We start from the raw sequence: 8,070 nt of genomic DNA on the forward strand, positions 1-8,070 counted from the left end.
ATGACACCTAAGAGTTTAAAACAATTCACAATCTCGATTTTGGTTGAATTCAAAACTATCTCCTTGGTAATGGTAACGAGTTTATTTTTAGGACGAAAAAGCACGGCTTTGGTTTTATTTACATTTATTTGTAATGCGTTGTTATGACTCCACGTTTGTAACCTAGACAGGGCCAGATTCGCCATATCGAATAATAGGTCAGGATCATCTGCAGAAAACAATATGCTCGTGTCATCAGCATAGTTTACAAATTTTGCGCTTACATTAATATTGACTATATCATTCACGTACATGTTAAAGAGGAAGGGGCCCAATATACTACCCTGTGGTACACCAGAAGGAATAGGTTTTATAGTAGAAGAATTCCCATTGATATAAACATATTGTGCTCGATGCTTCAGATAAGATCTTATCAGCTGTAAAGCGTGCCCTCGAATTCCATAATTATCTAATTTAGATAGTAAAATTTTATGATTGAGGCAGTCAAACGCCTTGGTGAAATCTATAAAGACTCCAAGAACCATATTTTTCTTTTCAAAGCTTTGTAAAATAAATTCTTTTAAAACAAGCAAGGCAGATTCTGTCGACTTGTGTTTTATAAATCCATACTGTGATGGAGTTATCAAGTTATACCTATTTGAAAATTTAGTCAAACGTGTATGAATAACCTTTTCGAGCGCCTTGGAAAACACTGGTAATATTGAAATTGGCCTGTAGTTTCCCATTTCATTTACATTTCCTTTTTTATGCAATACTGAAACTTTGGCAATCTGCATTCGCTTAGGAAAAATTCCAGTACATAAAGAGATATTAAATATATGAGTTATTACAGGTGCTAACAGATGAATAACATATTTTACCGGTCTTATCTGGATGCCATCGACGTCACAACTAGAACTATTTTTAAGCTGAAGAAACACGCTTATAATTTCTGGTTCGACGACGGGATCTAAAAATATCGAATCACCGTTTCGTTTATCATTTAAAACCAAAGGAGTTTCGGTTTCAGTAGTACTCTGAATATTTACGAAATGTTCGTTAAAAGCATTTGCCAGTGAACATCCAGTAAGTTCAGTACCATTGCACAGAATTTTTTCAATTGAACTGAAGGGGCGATTACGATAAAGAAGATAATTTAGTTGCTTCCACATGATGTCAATGCGTCCTTGTGTGGCCTTGAACAAATCAAAATGATAACGCGTTCTGGCGCGCTTTAGTTCTTTTGTCAGGTTGTTGCGATAGTTTTTAAATACTTTAAGGTCCTTCTGGTCCTTGGATTTTATGAATTTACCATATAAAGCGTTTTTTATCTTAATTTTACAGAGTAAATCTCTCGTTATCCAAGGCTTCTTTATGCGCTTGTTTGTTTTAATAGAAGTGAAAGGAAAATATGTCTTATACAGTCCAAGAAATAACTCTATAAAAGTGTTATAAGCCCCGTCAGCACTATCCTCACACAGTACCCGGCTCCAATTTGTATTTGAAACAGCGGTCTGAAAAGCGTTGAGTCGATCTAAAGTTATTTTTTGTACTAATGGCCGCTCTGTCCTACAATTTTTTTTCGGGAAACTTTTGAGAGAAAAGAATATTGGGAGGTGCTCACTCAGATCGCAAACAATGACGCCAGCTTTTATATAATCGGCTGAGCTGTTTGAAATAAACAAATCAATTAATGTTTCAGATTGGAGAGTAACACGCGTAGGTCTATTAATAACATTTGCACAACCATATGTCCTGATTAGCGAATCTAAACTTTTTTTGGCTACGGTTTCCGCGCTAATATCAATATTAAAGTCCCCACCACAAATTACATTACATTTTTCTTCATTAACGAAAACCAAAAAAGACTCGAAAAATTTTAAAAACGATTCAATGTTGCCGTTTGGTGGTCGGTACTCCACAGCAAAGATATTCTGGTTATTGCGTATACACATCATTTCGTAATCTTGAGTGATGCAACTATAATCGCCTATTACTTCACCAGAAACACTTTTTGTCAAAATGGCTAAGCCACCACCACGTTTCTCTTTACGATTTATGTAAAAAGAGTGGTATGTAGGGAGTTGTAGTACGTCAGTCTCTTCAGTGTACCAGGTTTCTGTAAGCATGATGACATCGAAAGAAAAACCAAATTAATCGAAAAGAAGCTCAAGATCTACAGCTTTGCTTTTCGCAGACCGAACATTTAAATGGAAACAGGTCATGTGTGAAATATAATCCGCACCAAGATAGGTTATCAAGTCTTGCGGAAGAACGAACGCGTCAATTGCCATAAAAAAAAAAACGAAAAGAACAGAGGATATTATCATCGATCGCCCTAAGATAGAAATTCGCGTATAAGATCCTGCAAAAATGCCCGTCTTTATCATCGTTAAAGTGACATTTAAAGATAACGCCGTCGCAATAGCCGTATCCAGATTGTTTTTCTGCCACGCGGCAAGTAAACTTTCGGGTTTCATTTTGCAAGAACTAATAAACAAAGATGTTTAGCGCTGGTAGTTCCTATTTAATTTTTTCAAGATCGCCTTCATGCTCAATCCGAATTGTCGGTGCGCCTTCTTGTTTTCTCACGTATGAACAACCTTCCTTGTGCCAAATAAACTTGTAGCTGAGGTGCTTCGCCTTTGTTCTAACATCGTAGAACAACTTCCGGTTCGACGCCGTCATGTTCTCTTGCAGGTACACGTTGCCATCATCGGCTTCCGACCTTAACTTTTGCTTGTTTTGAAGCCATGCATTTCGCTCATTTCTGTTCACAAAGCGCACAATCACCATAGGCGTCTTCTTTGTCCTTGTTGGAACGCGGTGGATTGCCTCTACGCTATCTTTCGTTAGGGGCGGAACTTCTATCTGATCCGCGATTTTGTTAAGCTTTTCGAGCAAATTTTCATTGATAGTTTCTACAAGACCGTGCACTTCAAGATTATTCCTTCGCCCGTATTGTTCCAATTTGTTTAGTTCTTTTTTTAGTTGGGTAGTTTCGTCCGTTTTCCGTTCTTGTTCTAGTTGATTCACCTTTTTCCTCAGTTCTTTTATTTTGCTGTCATGCTCTTTCATTTTTCTTAAGACTTCATCGTAGTTGTCGGACATTGCTTGCACCGATTTCTCAATGTCCATCACAGTTTGTTTCATGCCTACCAGCTCATCCAGTTGTTGCTTTAGTGGCGCGGGTATTGTTAACATACTCATTATACGGGTCAGTTGCTGTTGAACATCTGGCGATTCATCTTTTGACTGTTCATCTTCCAGAGCGCTGCGAGTTCTTGCTCTAGCACTCAGACACGTTTGGCATTTCCAAGTTTCTTTAAACCCTGGCTTTTTTCCCCGGAGGGACTTTTCGGTTACGCCTGCACAGGTACCAATATGGTAGCGAAAGCGACATTCGCTACACTCCAAAACACCGTCATCATCGTCGATTTGACCCTACAATGGAAGCAGAAATCATCATCGTCTTTGTATTTAGCCATCTCAGTAACACTTTTTGGAAAGCAGTCAGCGACAGGGATTTTAAGACACAAGTTGAAAAAAAGGGGTACTTTTCCTACTTGCAGAATCAGATGATTATCGTCTCGCCAGAGAGCCCTGTCGCTGACTGCTATCCATCAATCCTGCGCAGCTCCTTTTGTAGCTTCTAGTGGCTTGGTGTCGCTTCAGCCGCTGCTGTCGCTTGCCCCGAAGTCCGTTGCTGGCGCTCGTTGACTTGCCCTTATCTTCGATGAAACGCGGTGTTGGCTGGGGCGTGTCGTTTCCGCGCAGTTTTCGTCTGGCGGGTAGCAGGGCCTGCAGAATCAGATGATTATCGTCTCGCCAGAGAGCCCTGTCGCTGACTGCTGAGTGCGGAGTATATTACGGTCTTGGCATACGGTATATATAGTGCATTCTTTCTTTTCATTTATTTTACACCACGTGGAATTTAGAGGCCACGACTCCCTCCCTCCTTCGTTCCAGGGCGTTGTTTGTTATTGAATTAACAAATCAGCTTCAAATAAAAGTCGTGGCATCCTCTAGGTTAAAGAAACAAAAAAGAAAACAAACAAGGAACGTTGCGAGCAACACCTCTTATCAAAGAACACGCCGCCCGAGAATGGCTCCCTTCTTTTTTTTTTTTTTTATTCACTTTGTTACTTTATTTTGTTGTTGGGTCGAACTGCTCTCTTCTTTGTATGTGTGTAAGCGTTGTGAATAAGATAGGGGGGGGAGAGAGTGTAACGATGCCGACCGTGGGAACCGTTCTGATCATGCGATTGGCGTTTGTTTTGTCACGCGACGGTGTGGTCCGACCGATTAACCAATGAGGTTGTTAGAATGGTGTCACGAGGTATAAAATGGCGAATCAAATAAAAATAATGAATGCAAAGAAGCGCGCAGTTCCCCCTCGCCGCTTTATTCTACCAGAGGCGAGCATCGCACTGCCATGGCGTTTCACTTGGGCCGTCTTCATGACGTCATGAAAGAGCCTTTTGAAGGAAATATTTTACTTGAAGGCATGGGCCTGCTCACGTGGGCCTGCTCCTGAGCTCTCGTGCGTGCCCAGAGTGCGAAGCTGCGATGACGCTGCAAGTGCGCGCTAAATCTGCGGATGGCTACTCGTGGAGCTACGGTGTGTGTATGGATCACTCGTGAGGTGCCCAAGAGGAAGCCGCTCAAGTTTCAGTGCCGGGGTGGGGTCTCGGCACAAAACGGTTCTTTTTTCGAGGGATCGCACCTCGCGCGTTCCCAACTCATAAAAATCATCTACCTCTGTTGCCAGAACCTACCGCGCGCCGTCATTCAGTGGGAGAGTGATGTCGCAAGTAAGACAGTAAGTGATTGGACGAGCCTTTGTCGGGAGGTTGTGGTGAATGCCATCTTTACGAATTCAACGATGATTGGGGGCGAAGGCGTGACTGCAGAACTAAAGGAGAGCATGTTCGGGCGGCGAAAGTACCATCGCGGGTATTCAAGGACTTGCCAGTGGGTTTTCGGCGGTGTAGAGCGTGGCAGCCGGTGCTGCTTTTTTGTTCCCGTGGAGACCCTTGACACTAAGACCCTGCAAGGGCTAATAGCCGTGTGGGTCTGCTCTGGATCAAGAATAGTCACTGACTGCTGGGCTGGCTATCGCAATCTTGCAGATGACGCTCGTTTCACCCACCTCACCGTCAACTACATGCTGTACTTCGTCGACCCGAACACTGGTGTGTACAGCACTACGTTGGAGGGCACCGCGGCCCACGTCAGAAACTCTCTTCCATGTGGACGGCGAAAGAGCCACCAGTTCACTGGTCACCTTGCAAGGTTCATGTTTTGGAGAAGAGTGAAGTCGCGAGAAAACACGGATAGATTCCAGTCGTTCGTCACCGCGGCGCCAAAATCTACAGCCTTGACGCAGACAGGGGCCTTCCCTATACTGCGGAGGACGAGGATTCTGACGGCCCCGGTGACTTCAAGTGATCCGCTGCGCTGAGCCTCTCGCCCGCCTGCGTGCATAAAGACTACTTATGCGCCAACCGCTAGTCAAGTGCTCGTTACGTCAGTTACAGGTTCTGGCAGCAACTAAACGGCCCTTTTCAGGGCCCCCATATTTCGCAAACGGAGCTGTTTTGTGAATGCGGCACCTCGTGTCTCCGTAAAAAGTTCACAGGAAAGACCCACCAAAGGTATGTGGTCTCCAACTTGGATATCGCGTGTTATGATTCAAATAAAACTTCTTGCTTATTTCGCGCCTTTGATCCCAATAAATGCCGCCGTTGCAGTCCTCCCGCGGTGCTGTTGCTTACTCAATCGCCGTCGGCTCGTCTCAGTTTCGTCGTTTTTGCAAGCGGCACAGCGGCGAAGGCGGTTGATCTGACACACCGCGTTCGGCTTTGGCTTGCAGACGGCGTTCGTAAAATGGCGTCAGCTGTTGCTGGCTTCGCGCGGCGGTACCGGGCGTGCTTCCATTCATTCGGCGTTCGTTGCCATGGCGAGGAAAGCAGACGAACTTTATTTTGCGGAAGAACGCTGCGGCGCAGTGATACAAAGTGCGTTCTCATAATTTGACGAGCCTTGCACGAAAATCATGTTTTTAAACCCGAGTTTCGTGATAGTTTTTTTTTTTTTACAACAACATGGGTCTAAGGCATTGATCTCTATGACAATTGCTGGATCGCGTTTGCCCGCTCCGCAAATGCGGCCACTGGCGGCCATCTTTTTGGTAGAGTTATGTTAGCTGTAGCAAAGGTACAGCTTCTGCAATCACTATCATCCATCCATGACGAACAGCGTTTTGGCAAATGTGGTGGCAAGCCGCCGTCAAAATAGGATGTGTGATATTTCGCGCGTACTTGAAATTGTTTGACGCAACATGTTTTTAAAACCCGACGTGAACGGTAACCCGACCTTTGAGGACCCGGTGAAAGTTTCACGAAATTGCAGCACCGGGAAAAGCAGTACAGCACGCATCGCAAGTCGCATCGAATGACGCATCGAAAGCAGACGCCGGTACGGAGTCTGCTTTCGATGCGAGCTGCGCTGCTTTCCCCCAGTGCTGCGTTTTCATAGAACTTTCGCCGGGTCCTCAAATATGAGGCTCCCGCTCAAGCCGGGTTTCAAAAATCTGCTTCGTCGAACAACTTCAACCAAGCACGAAATATCACCCACGGTACAGTGTACTAGATCCACGGCTATTTTATGGGAGCCTGCCGCCATTGCACTGTCCGCCATATTACTATGATGGCTAGAGATAATATAACTCTACCAAAAAGATGGCCGACCATGGCCGCATTCCCGTCCGTAGGCGGAGCTGGTCAAACGCGATCCAGCAAATAGACATAGAGATCAGTGGTCTAAACTAAAGTATCAACGTGCCCAACTGAGTTGGGGAACTGCCATAGGGCCTGCTCTGAAAAAGCGGCACCGATCCGTTCCCGATAACCGACCTGATGGGAATCCCAACGCCGCCATTTCTCTCGCAGCAGCCACTCGAGTAATTGCACGGTTGCTTGTATTGTTTGGAAATTATTGCTGTAGTAGCGACTACAACCATTTCGCGCAGGAGCTTGTAAACGAAAATAATTCCTGGAGAAAGGGAACACGAGGGACAAAGGACAAACATAAAACTCCCAACACAGCTAAGTCACTGGTGCGCGACCAAAAATGCCGCCTGGTCCGGGTGTCAAATCCGGGTTAAGTTCTTTGAAAAATATCTTGCGTAATTATGCGTTTTTTTTTTCTCTTTCTAGTTCTCATCAGTGTCTTCCCAATTTTATTATAAGCAATGTGAATTTGAAGTACCCCCCTTATGCAATGTTTCACAAGAGGTCCTTTGGGTTATAAAATGAAATTAAATTAAATAAATTCGATAGCGTCCATTGTGATTATTCTATTCTGGCTTCAATCAGTCATTTTGGAGCCGAAGCATCTACGGTGGAAGGGGCTTCAGGGACGCGACACCCGTCTCAGAAGCAGACGCGCCGCGTATTACTACCCAAATGTGGACGCAGCCACGTCGGGGCGGGCTACCTGAAATCTTGGGTGAGACATGGTTGTATTAAAACAATAATAATTGTGACACGAAACCTTGTATACTAAAGATTTGTGAAAACATTACGCAAAGGCGCCTGTCATTTTTTAGGAATCTCCAATAAACTTGCTACAAAAATAGTTGTTTTCTCTTAATTTTTACTCAAAAACATACTTTCTGCAAGCTCATGGTGACCACAGTAAAAAAACAAAAAGACAAAAAAAAAAAAAAAACACAAACAAGATTGAGGCGCAACTTTGACACCTCGAGCGTCAGAGCGTATTCTCGGCACATTGAGTGACTCTGGTGGTAGCCATATAAAGCAACTTCTATGTTTCAACTCGTCCCTAAAGGGTGGAGCTAGTACAGTAATTAGCCTAAACTCCCCCTATCCTAGGAAAAGGGGCGCCATTCATTGTTGTAGTAACGCTGGAGGCGCGTGCCGCGCGCCCCTTCTTGGAAATTCATGGCGTCTGAAATCCAGCTCAGTGCTGCGCTGTGCCGTCATGATCTTCCCAAGGGCTGCAGATTGCACATGCCTAATGCATTGACGAACCTTGCACTACTTTTGAAACATGAAGGGGCTTTAA

The 8,070-nt window shown here is 44.3% G+C and overlaps 1 pseudogene; it reads right to left on the reverse strand.

Annotated features, from left to right (window-relative positions):
- Positions 1–1,754: 1,754 nt before the first annotated feature.
- On the reverse strand, positions 1,755–3,189 carry LOC121837528 (annotated as a pseudogene).
- Positions 3,190–8,070: the final 4,881 nt, after the last annotated feature.

Source organism: Ixodes scapularis, unplaced genomic scaffold, assembly GCF_016920785.2.
Source record: "Ixodes scapularis isolate PalLabHiFi unplaced genomic scaffold, ASM1692078v2 PGA_scaffold46__3_contigs__length_2488377, whole genome shotgun sequence".
NCBI lineage: Eukaryota > Metazoa > Arthropoda > Arachnida > Ixodida > Ixodidae > Ixodes > Ixodes scapularis.